The 12146-nt window shown below is 45.7% G+C and overlaps 1 long non-coding RNA gene across 1 annotated transcript; it reads right to left on the bottom strand.

Annotated features, from left to right (window-relative positions):
* Window positions 1-281: 281 nt before the first annotated feature.
* Window positions 282-6218, bottom strand: LOC123604641. The gene is made up of 3 exons (XR_006715411.1): window positions 5117-6218; window positions 2924-3039; window positions 282-1367 (listed from the first exon to the last, which is right to left on the bottom strand). It is a non-coding gene; the product is annotated as an uncharacterized LOC123604641 (long non-coding RNA).
* Window positions 6219-12146: the final 5928 nt, after the last annotated feature.

Here is a 12146-nt window from a genome sequence, read left to right on the forward strand (position 1 = left end):
ACAGACCTTTTCTGCGGGAAGATGGACAGTGAACCCCAAATAGCAGTCGCTTCGGGATTTGGGAAGGAGGAGGTATATACGTGGGTAGAGGTGACAGGCGTGTTAACTGTGTTAAATGGAGCTTTAACTTCATCTGTAATGTTTTCTTTTCTTTTTTTTTTTTTAAGTTTATTTATTTATTTTGAGAAGAGAGAGAATCCCAAGCAGCCAGCACGGAGCCCTACTCAGGGTTCGATCCCACGAACCGCGAGACCATGAGCGGAGCTGAGATCAGGAGTCAGACGCTTAACGAACTGAGCCACCCAGGCACCCTGTAATGTTTTAATTTTTAAAAAGGAGAATGCATTCCTATGTTGTTTGAGAAAATCAAAAGATAACAAATAATAAGTCTGTCTAAAAACAAAAAGTAGGTTTTTTTTTTTTTTTTTTTTGAAAAATACAAAACCGGTAAAAGCCCCAACGTGTAGGTATATAACAGGTAAATGTCGGTCTGTATGCTAAAGATAATGTACAGTCTGATAGGATCTGCTCGTAGTCTAGTGTTATCTTTGCACTGGACCATGAGCCTTATCATGCCCCCATTTGCTCCCCTTGGCACGGACCGTGGACACTGGTGTGCATTTGGCCCCCAAGAACGGTTTTTAGCCAATCTTAAAGGAAACCATCTGGCTTTCTTAGGGGATGGTGATCTGAAGCGCTGGGCCGAGGAAGGAAGGAAGGAAGGAAGGAAGGAAGGAAGGAAGGAAGGAAGAACTGGGGTTAGGGTTAGGGTTAGTGGACGATCTCTGTTCTTTCTGGAAACGAACGGCAAGGTGTTGAGGGTGCTTAATTATCCCCCCACCCTGTGCTCCCCATAAGCTGGCCCTATGCCCGACCGCAGGGAACTCAAGAAAGAATCTTCTTCAAAGTCTCTCAGCGTGACAGAGAGTAGGAATTGCTACCAGTCGTGGAGGAAACGTGTTCCTGGAGTTCCAACGCGGAGACTCGCCGCGTTCTGGCACTCTGCATGTGAATTGTGTCTTGCTCCAAAGCCTACCCAGATTGGGGGGTGGGGAGCTGTCACCCTCTCCTTTGAAACTGCTCTTCCTCTCCATTTGCTGCCACAGATGCCAACACAATTCTTGTTGCATTAATTTGGCCGGGAGAGGGAAAAACGGCAGCAGCATTAATTAAAAAATAATTTGCCACCCAAGAGAAAGCTAACCCATTTTCCTCCACTTCAGTCGACGGTCCACAGGTTCGAGGGAGGGGACGATGTAAGTTCGGTAGGCATGTGAATGAGAAGTGAGAGGTGGCAGAGAAGCGGCTCTAAATGTGATGAAAATCTTCAATCTTAGAGGCATCTGGGAGGCAGATCTTTGAAGGCACTAAAAAAAAAAAAAGTTGTGAAGAATCAGGGGAAAGGACTGGATGGGAAGGTGATGGTGATAATGGAGGGATTGGAAGAAAATGGCATAAGTGGATTTTTTTTCTTTAAATAAAGAGACATAATGCCATTCTTCCATAAAAGGAACCTGGGCCCCTTGGAGACATGACTTGGGTCGAGGGTGGGGGCAGGAAGTGTAGATAGTCCAGAAGATCTCATGCTGGAAAATAAAGACATGCTTGAAAACGAGCGAACACAACAACAACAAAAAGCTTTCAGCAAGCTGAAAGATCTCCCGGTGGGCAACGCTGGGACCATTTGAGCCCAAAAATAATACTGCAATACAGCAATACCGGACTGTAACTTAAAGTAGGAATACCCACAAGTCCATAGTGATGTCAAGAAATGACTGAATATATAAATACGTGGAGGAGAAGAGACAAATCTCCTATGCAGAAGAATCCCATAGAATTTATGTGTCTGTGACCCCTTCTTGGAAGTGGAGGGTCACTCCCCACTCCCAACCTGTGACCTGTGCATAGTGACTTTCCTTCCAAAGAGTACACAGTATGGAGAAAGGGGGGGTGGGGAGCAAATCATTTTATAGTGGAGGAATCTGACAACGTGCCCCCAGCAGGGGTGATCCAAGTTAACATCATTCCTGTTAAAACATATTAATAGTGTGTGTCCTTGATAAGACGACAATGGCACTTCACCTCGGTGGTTCCTTTCTTCCCCCAAACCCATAACTCCAGTCTAACCATGAGAAGAGTCATCAGACAGACTGAAGTGGGAGGGCAGGCTACAAAGGTCCTGACCAGTCCTCCTCAAGCCTGTCAAGGTCATCAAAAAACAAGGGAAGTCTCGGGGCGCCTGGGTGGCGCAGTCGGTTAAGCGTCCGACTTCAGCCAGGTCACGATCTCGCGGTCCGTGAGTTCGAGCCCCGTGTCGGGCTCTGGGCTGATGGCTCGGAGCCTGGAGCCTGTTTCCGATTCTGTGTCTCCCTCTCTCTCTGCCCCTCCCCCGTTCATGCTCTGTCTCTCTCTGTCCCAAAAATAAATAAACGTTGAAAAAAAAATTAAAAAAAAACAAAAAAACAAGGGAAGTCTAAGAAAGTGTCCCAGTCCAAAGGAGCCTAAGGGGACATAATGAACAAATGGAACATGGGGGTCCTGGATGGGATGGATCCTCGCACAGAAAAAGGACCCTGGGGAAACACTGAACAGATCAGAATCAAGCATGGGCTTTAGTCAACAGGGACATATCAATAGCATTTGCTTGGAACCATCAATGTCAATTATAATATGGACCTGGGTCAAGACTGAAAACAAAAAAACAAAAAACCTTACATTTGCATTCAGAACCGGAAGCCTCACACCTTGTCAGCCCTGCTTACATTGTAAAAGAAAAAAAAATTACAGTGGTCGCAAGCTGGGTTTTTAAAATGTAATGCTGTTCTAACTGTGTCTAATTTCAGGTGGACTCCTTTGGAAGTGAAGGCAATATTTTCAGCCATCCAATTTTTTTTTTTTTTTTTTTTTTTTTTTTTGTCCTCACCTTGTTGACAGAGTAGGAACCACTGAGCCAGAGAAGCAAAGGAGCAAATCCACAAAGCTGACATGTGAATTATTCGAAATCCAACAGTCCTCGTAAACCCGTGTCTCCCAGGCCGCCTGCAACGAAGGGTGATTTTTCTTTTTCATAAGACTTTCCTCTTACTGTGGAATTAATTGAGTTATTTTCGGTTCATTATGTATGCCTTTAAAAGAGACTTTCTAATAAACTCAGTTCTTATCAGTTAGAAGCCTCCTTCTGTTTCACATTTTGTCTCCTGTGTGTGGCCCTTTGTTCGCTAATCAGAATCACAACTTCCAAATGAAGGGAGGAAAGCATTTTGTTCTCTCCAACCCGTTTGGCGTGTGAGCGAATCAGAAGCGAGCTAAGACTGCCACCTCTTTATTTGTTGTGTTAACCAATTAAAAAGTGTTACTCTCTTGGTAATAAAGTGTAACTTTGTCCCTCTGGGTCCTCACTCTGGTCCCTCTTGATCTGGCTCCTTATTTAATTTTCTAGCCGGCCTCACTCTGGTCTCAGATTCCGGAATCATCCAGGGCTCTACCTATGTCAAAGCCCTTTTCCGCTGGAGGGAATACATGGAACCATTCTGTCCTTCCCTCTGAGCTGACCGCCCACAGGAGCCGGTAACAGAGTCAACGCCACATAGGGCTGTGTCAGAAAACTCTTGGATGAAGTGATCTCCAAGGACAGCTGTCCATACAAGGGCTGTGCCCTCAGCAATGTTTATATATCAATAGAGAGCATAAGGTTCGGACAGGATCAGTGAGACCAGAATCTGTACGCATGTTTGTTCAAATATCCAGATAACTGATTTAATAAATTGGATAGCAGCCAGGATGGACGCTTGTGTACAAAGCCAGGAAGGAATTCAGAAATATCATGGAGGACATGTGTGTCTCAGAAACATCACATCCCTTGCTGCCAGGACTGGTTCGGTTTGACTTTTGATCCAGGCCTTATGGTTTTGTGTAATGGAGAGATTTGGCAGGATAGGAGAAATGAACATTTTTATTGAACTTCTGAGTTTCCAGAATATTTGAGCATTCATGATCTCACTGGATCCCCACACCCTGTGTTGTTTCAAAGGCCAGAATTACCTTCTCTCTTTTTACAGCAAAGGCAACCGTGGCCCCCCGAAGTCACCCACTACTTGCTGAACTAGTAAAGAGTAGCCTCAGGACTGGAATTCAGGTCTCCTGAATTCAAGGTTTAGGCTTTGCATCCTACAGCGATGGTTTAATTTTTTCTTCGGGGGTCCGAATTCATTTGATTGTCTGATGACACGTCTCCTAAGCAGACACATGCACACTTTTGCTATAATTTCAAGGGGTTCCCCATCAACCCCAGGGTGCAAACCACTGTCCTCTGCTACGTAATCTCTATAAAGGTCGTAGAGCAAAAATAAGGAAATTCTGAAATAGGACAATAAGCAATTTGAAGATGAGAATTAAGACCAAATTCCTAAGTTCTTTGGCCAAATTTTCTCTCTTGTCCTGGAATATATTATCTCACAGAGGGAATGGCAGATCTTGAAATGAAATGTGTTAAGAAGATACCCTGGGGGGATATGTATACACAAAAATGGGAACACGTTGATGGATGGAAAATAAAAACCTGAGAAGATACAGAACGGCAGGAACGGGGAAGCGTAAGATGAAAGGGAACAAAAATAATGGTCAATTAGACATTTCAATCATGATGATTGTGCCACCAGCATAGAGTGCATATTTATGAAATCTGTTGGGGGTGCTGGGGACCGAAAGAGGAACTTGAGGGGTATGGGATGTGGAGGGAATTGGGTGTCACCAACAAGATGGGCTAACGGAAGCCAAGGGGGCACTGACTCGCGTCACACTTGGTCTAGTGGGGCTTATCCCACACATCAGTTGTGTCTCTAGCTATCTCTGGAGAGCCCATGCTTTAGAATAAATACCTGCTCATGCTGGAAGCTTGTAAGCCACTTTGTGGCCAGGTTCCCTGTCTCTGTGACTGGACCCACTGACGTCTTTCCTTGCCTGTGGGTTCCTGTGGATGTCCTTATTCCCAACCACTGGATGGACACTGAATCTTTCCCTCCTTTCCTGCTTGGAGCAGGTTTTCCAGGTCTGCTGGGTTTCATTCACCACCCTGCCTTGACTTCCTTCTCCACTGGAAACTCTCCGGGCTGCCTACCTGGTTCTAAGTGGATTTTCTGCTTTATTCTCCACATGTGACTTCGTTGACTTTGTACCCATTGCAAATGGCCGGAGATACCTCCAATGTTGTGTGGCTCAGGATCTTCCTGGTCTCAGTTTCTCAGTTTGATTCACAACTGTCCAGTCGCCACACCAACACCACCATGACATTGTTCTTCAGCCTCTGGGGACTCCTCCTGGAGAAGGATTTGCAGCCAGTTGGTCTCCTCCCTCCAGGTTTGGGATTCTAGGAGACAGAGTTGGGCTTGGGGGATGGGGTAGGAATAGGAAGATACAATGAACAGGTACCACCAAGTGCTGAGCTCAGATTTGCAAAAGAAATGCGAAAACCTGACCCGCAAGCAAAGGTTGAATAAATGGTTCTCAGGCTCTCGAGCCGACTCTCTCCAGAACTTCCTTTGCCAAGCATCTTTGGGCCAGCCTTTCCTCCTTTCGTTGGTACCTGGCTCCAGCAGGCCCTGCCTTAGCACTGGTTATGTCTGCAGAGGGGGTTATTCAGGGTCTCGTTCAAGGCTCAGGATGTCACAATGGACGTCTGTCCACCGAAAAGTAATTCCAGGATCCAATTAGTAATTTTGAAAATTAATGGGAGTTAACACTAACAAAATTGGCCCTTTTCAGCCCAGTTACCTCAGTTATTTTAATGATGGTGATTCACCCTTAGCTTGGCACTCAGCCAACAGATGGTCCATCCAGATAGTATCTACATCCTGATGCAGAATCCAGAATTGCTGTTTATTCATTTGGCTGTATTAATGACCAATTTGTGCTCAGTCAATTAGATTAGATCAGTGAGTTAGATCCAATTAGTTTATTCCATTTTTTTTCCTTTAAAGGAAAAAGACAAGCCATGCCAACCAGTTTTTTAGTATATAGTTTTAAAATCACGTGTACCTATTCTGAAGATACCATTGTCTATGGCATGTTTAATGTCATGAAAGTCAAGAAACAGAATTCAAGGTGACCCAAGTGACGATAGACACAGTAGACACTATCTAAAAGGTAGGACACCAAAGGGTGAAAAGAGTTGAGACCGATAGGGAATGCTGGTTGATATGAATCCTATGCCAAGAAAATATCACATCTATGTTTAACGTGCTCAGCATTACAGGGGAACATATTTTTGCAGGTTAACTCATGGGGTTTTGAATAAGATGTCAAAAAATTCCAGCCCAACAGAAAATGTAATAGTGATGCATGGAATTTGCACATGAATATCTAGGACTGGCCGTGTGGTGATTATCCTTGGCATTCGTTGGGGATAGTCTTCATTATCACTTTTCTAGGGGAGAACTAACCCTAGCATGCATTTCCTGTAGCTGCAAATCAGTGACGTCTTTCAGCAAAAAGCACATAATAACCAATGACGTTGGTGTCCCTCCTTTTATACATATTTCAGGTTGGGCCAATGGAGCTGCGGAATTGGAATGGAATTCTAAAACCATGTCTACGTAAAGAAGTAGAACCTGTATTTGAAACTTCTTGAGCTGTCAGACAAATAGGATTTATTCCTTGTACTAGTTCCAACTCTAGTTAATCCCTGCTGGCTCTTTGGAGCTTTGTGTGGTGAAGAGATTTTTGAGGCTGTGACCGGTCTCAGCGGGAAAGCGTTCCATAATTGATTAGTGATGTCTGCCATGGGCGCGGGAGGAGAGCGTTATAGCGCGGGATGTTGCTGTAGCCTGTTCTAGCCGCAAGGAGTGACTGAATGCAGTGCCTTGTAGCTAAATGTGTCCTTTTGGAGTTAAAAGTATAAAATGTGCATGCACTTTAACCTGTCATTGCTGACAAATTTGGAACAAACATGGACAAAACCACATTTGATAGTCTAGATGACCATAATAGGATAGCAGCCCCTTAAGGGGGCGACAATTCTCAAGAAGCTAGTAAGACATTGAGCGCACATGTGGCCCACACATTTGACTCTTCAATTATGTTTCCAGAATATCTCCTGAGGTGCTTTGAATCTGCTAAGGCTTCCTCCTGGAGGTGTGGCTCGTGACCTAACTGTAAGAATCTGTGTCCTAGAGAGCTTCTGGACATTCAGCTAGTGGGGGAGACATTTCTGAAGCCCTCTCCGAGAAGTACTTTTTCCTTGCAACCACTGGTGACTTAATTAGCTCCAGCTGCCATGACAAAATATGAACAACTGGATGCCTTGGAGAACAGTCTATTTCTCTTAGTTCTAGAACCCGAAAATACAAGATGGCGTCAGCGAGGTTGATGTCTGGTGAGAGCTCACTCTTGGGTTACAGGTGGCTCCCCTCTTGTTATGGGCTCACACGACAGAGGACTGTGGTCTCTTCTTTTTTTTTTTTTTTTTTAATTTTTTAATGTTTATTTATTTTTGAGACAGCATGAGCGGGGGAGGGGTAGAGAGAGACAGGGAGACACAGAATCCCAAGCAGGCTTCAGGCTCTGAGCTGTCAGCACAGAGCCTGATGTGGGGCTCGAACCCACGAACCGCGAGGTCATCACCTGAGCTGAAGTCAGACGCTTCACTGGCTGAGCCACCCCGCTGCCCCATGCATTCTCGTCTTATACGTATATTAACTCAGTTGGGGGTGGGCGGTCACCCTCCCAATTTTATCTAAACCTCATTACCTCCCAAAGACCTCATTTCCAAATACCATCATATTGGGGGATAGAGCGTCAATGTACACATTTTGGAGGGCCACAAACAGTCATCAGACAACATTTGGTATGTGGTAGAGAGAAGGCAGTTCTAGGAGGCCCCAAGTAGGATTCTGGATAGCAGGTCAGAAAGCCTAATTTATGTGTTCGTATTTTGACTGGCACCTAGCAGGGCCCATTAAATATTCATTGAAAGACCGATAGACAGAATAAATGCTAAGGAATGAATAAATGAATGCAGAGAAGAGGTGATCCCAGGCCAGGCTAGCCGTAGAGGTAACATGAGGTCATTCTTGCCCTCACATGTCTGGCTGATCAGATACAGGCTGGGAAGAGTCCAGAGGATCAATTCTTAGGTACCCATCCAGTTCTAAAATGATGCAGTTCTGGGGCCACCTGGGTGGCTTAGTCAATTAAGCATCTGACTCTTGAGTTTTGTTTAGGTCATGATCTCATGGTTCGTGGGATCGAGCCCCCACAGTGGGCTCCACACGGAGTTTGGAGCCTGCTTGGGATTCTCTCTCTCCCTCTTCCTCTGCCCCTCCCTCGCTCATGCCCGCCCCCACCCCCAAATTAAAAAAAAAAAGCCACAGTTCTAGAATTCTAATTATGCAGGAGGCAAACTTCCTTCACTCCATCTCTAGGTGGGGAATGCCGGAGCAAGGCAATCCCTTTCTTCTGCTTCCTGTTTGGAGTCTCTCTTATTTCACTACAGCAATTGCTTTGAGTTTTGGAAAGGGTCTGAAAAAGACCTTTCCATTTCCAGTATGACCTAAATTGGCATTCTCTAACATCTCTCTAATCAGAGATAGTAGCAAACATGATTTCCTTCCTTCCTTCCTCCCTTCCTCCCTCCCTCCCTTCCTTCCTCCCTCCCTTCCTTCCTTCTTCCCTCCCTTCCTTCCTCCCTCCCTCCCTTCTTTTTCTTTCTTTCTCATCTGCATACATGTTTTCATGATATTTTGGACAGAACACATTACCCTTCCATAGAGTCATGTTGATCAACTGTGAGGTCAGCTGTATCAGTTAAAATGCTTCTAATTGCAGACAGACAATCCAGTGAAAAGAGCTTAATTAAAGTGGGGATACATTGGCTCAGGTAATGTAAAAGTGCAGGGGTAGGCAGACTTCACAAGGGGTGAGATTCCAGGTTCAAATGGTGCCAATGAGACTGTGTTTCTTTCCATCTCTTGGCTCAGCCCAGTATGCTGCTGGCTCCTTCCTCGGGAGCAGCTCTGGGTTCTCCCTTCCCAGGGCAAGATAGCTGTCCTGATGCCATGCTGGCTTCCTCTCAGGGGAAAGGAGTGATCATCTTTCTCAGTCCTGCCCACATAAGTTCCCGGTTATTCTATGGGCTTCTGCCACTGACTGACTTTCTCTGGAATCTCCCAAATAAAGAGTTAAGATGTGCTGGGGGGCTTAAACCTGGGTCCTGTGGAACCCTGGGCAGATCCCATTAAATGAGAGTGATGGAGGCTAAACCTCTGAATAAAGATTTGAGACTCTGGCTCAAAAAAAGGGGGAAAGAATGTTGGGAGAAATAGCATATCAGATGTCAAGTTCCCCAAATGCTCAAAGAGCTGGCATCATGGGCTCCAATCCATAAGATTAACTAACCTATGTATGAAGATTTCACGTGGATGCCAAAAGTCATCGTAACTCGTACAGGTGTGGAAAAGACTCTAGTCAACCGTAAGCTTGGTCTGAACCAATACATTGATTGGCCTCTTCAACAACAATAAAAATCCAATGTACTCGAATTTTCAGCCGTTAGAACTGTCTAGCATTGAAATTAACGGCCTGAGAAGATAGTTTCTAAGTTGTCACTAGATGTCCTAAAGCAAAAGCTATATAGTCACCTACAGGGATGTCACTGAGGGAACGTGGGGAAGCACAGACTCATTCATTCATTCATTCATTCATTCATTCATTCAACACGTATTTACTGAATGTCCCTGGTGTATGCTCGGATCTCTTGAAGTAGAGGCTGAGACAAACGTCGACAGGCTCCTTTTCAGGGGAGGAAGCAGGACTGTGCAACTGCAACAGAGGCTCTACAAAACCTTGGCCACAGGGAGCCTGGATCTTTGGAGAAAACGTGGCCCGTCAGAGTTCCTGCGTTGAGCTAAAATAGCTAGGCCTTTGTACTTTCCAACTTGATTAGTCATTGGATGTGGGCCACTCAGGGAAGGAAGCCTGTGTTCCTGGAGGAGAAGCCTCTGTCCCTAGAGGAGCTGACAGCTGGAGATGTGTCCTTCTGTGTCCACCACAGTCTACTGCGTGCCAAGCAGCGTTTTGACATTGAAAATACAGCAGTCAATAAAACAGTAGCAAAGCTCAAGCAAGAGCCGGCATTCCAGTGGAAGGTAAGAAGAGAACTTTTTAAAAAAAATTTTTAACGTTTCATTTAAGTGGTCTCCACACCTAACATGGGGCTTGAACTCACGAGCCCAATATCAAGAGTCACACGCTCTTCCGACTGAGCCAGCCAGGCGCCCCTGAGAACTTTTAGAAAATATTTAAATGGGTGCATAGCGCTTGGTGATAAATGCCGTGGTGCATCATGGTGAGGAGAAGGTAGCCATGATGGAAGAAGAAATAGGCAGTGCTGGGATAGTTATGCTAGATTCATCAGGACGTTGGAGAAAGAACCCTGTAGACATCGAGGGCTTGAAGGGGTCCAGGCACTGAGTGAGTGCAAAGGCTTTGAGGACGAGTTAGGACGTCACTGTGGCGGGAGGGAGTAAGGAGCAAGCAGTAAGACAGGGGCTTAGAAGAGTAGCAGGGGACCAGATCGGGCAGGGCCATGAGGCCATGGTTACACTCGGAGGCCATGGTAAAGACTCACGGTGGGAAAACACAACGGTGGTCGTTGGTTAGACACACTGCCTCCGCTTAGCGTCCCGCTTCATAGAGGAGAAAACCAGATCCCATGGCAAGGGTAGGATCAGTCCCAAGCTGCATAGGTAGAAATCCTAGAGAAAGTCGGAGTGGAGACAAGATACCGGGTATGTCCATTAGGATGCATTGGGCTGCATGTTAGAGAAACTCTAGATTCAAAGAGGCTTCCGTAAAAGGGAATTTAATAATTTCGCATGACTGGGAGACCAGAGTTGTGGGAGCCCTGGGCACAGTTCCGTGAGTGGCTCAGTAATGCTCCTTCCGTCTTTCCATCTGTCGTCCTCGGTGTATCAGTCAGGATGGGCTAGGATATGCTGCGAAAATAGACCCAACTCCAGTGGCTAAATTTAAGAAGCAGACGTCTATGTTTTACTTCACGTCCATGGCCGGCCACCATTTCTGTAAACTGGGGGGCTGTCCCTACTGCCATCAGTCACAGGCTGACAAAGCCACGCGCACACATTGCCAATCACCATGCCAGAAGAAAATGAGAATTCTACGGAGGGTCTGGAAGTGCTGATTAAATGCTCTGGTTCGGAAATAACATACATCATTTCTGCCCACGTTTTGTCCACCCTCCTACTCACAAATGGGCCAGAGATTACAATTCTAATATATGCCCGGGAGGCAGAGACACTCAGCGGCCCTGATGATTATCAAAGGAAGTGTCAGCTTCGACTAAGGACTAGTTGCCCCCCACCCCCACCCTCCACCTCCCTGCAAGGTCAGAACATTCACAGATACAACACTCAAAAAAGTAGAGGAATTCTCACCATTTTTGAGAGCGAGGATCATTTCCCCAGCTTCTCCCAACGCTTCCCTCAGTTTGTATTGGCCAGAAATAGATCACGTGTTCATTCTTAACCAACCACTGGCCCAGGGGGAATTATCGTGGTTGGTTTAGCCCAACCATGATAATTGGGATCTATCCAATAGGGATTTACCTTCTAGAGCCAGAGATTGGGTCACTTTCTTGAGCCTGTGGGCTGGCTGGCTGAAGTCGGTACAGGTGTTGAAAAGGTAACTCTTCTCTGGCACTTTTTAATGAATTAAACCCACAAAGGAAGGATACTTTCATATGGGCAACAATTCAGGTATTGCAACCAGAAGGAGAAAGTAGAAAAATGGATGCTGGTGGGCAAATGGATATTGGTAGGCAACGACCCTGATCTACCACGAAGGGCAGAAGAGGAGGGCTGGGAGTGCCAATAAGAAATATAATGCAGGGGTGCCTGGCTGGCTCAGTCAGCAAACTGTGAGACTCTTGATCCTGTGGTCATGAGTTCGAGCCCCACGCTGCGTGTAGAGGTTACTGAAAAATAAGTAAAGCTTAAAAAAAAAAAGGAAGATAATGCACTGCAGTGAGGGTTGGAGTGAATAACCTTGAAGATCCTATCCAATCCTGAGATGCCATTATTTTCTGTGAGTTTGTTGACATTCCCATCTGGGAGCACAGGGGTTCAAATCACATT

This window comes from Leopardus geoffroyi, chromosome E1, assembly GCF_018350155.1.
Source record: "Leopardus geoffroyi isolate Oge1 chromosome E1, O.geoffroyi_Oge1_pat1.0, whole genome shotgun sequence".
Lineage (NCBI taxonomy): Eukaryota > Metazoa > Chordata > Mammalia > Carnivora > Felidae > Leopardus > Leopardus geoffroyi.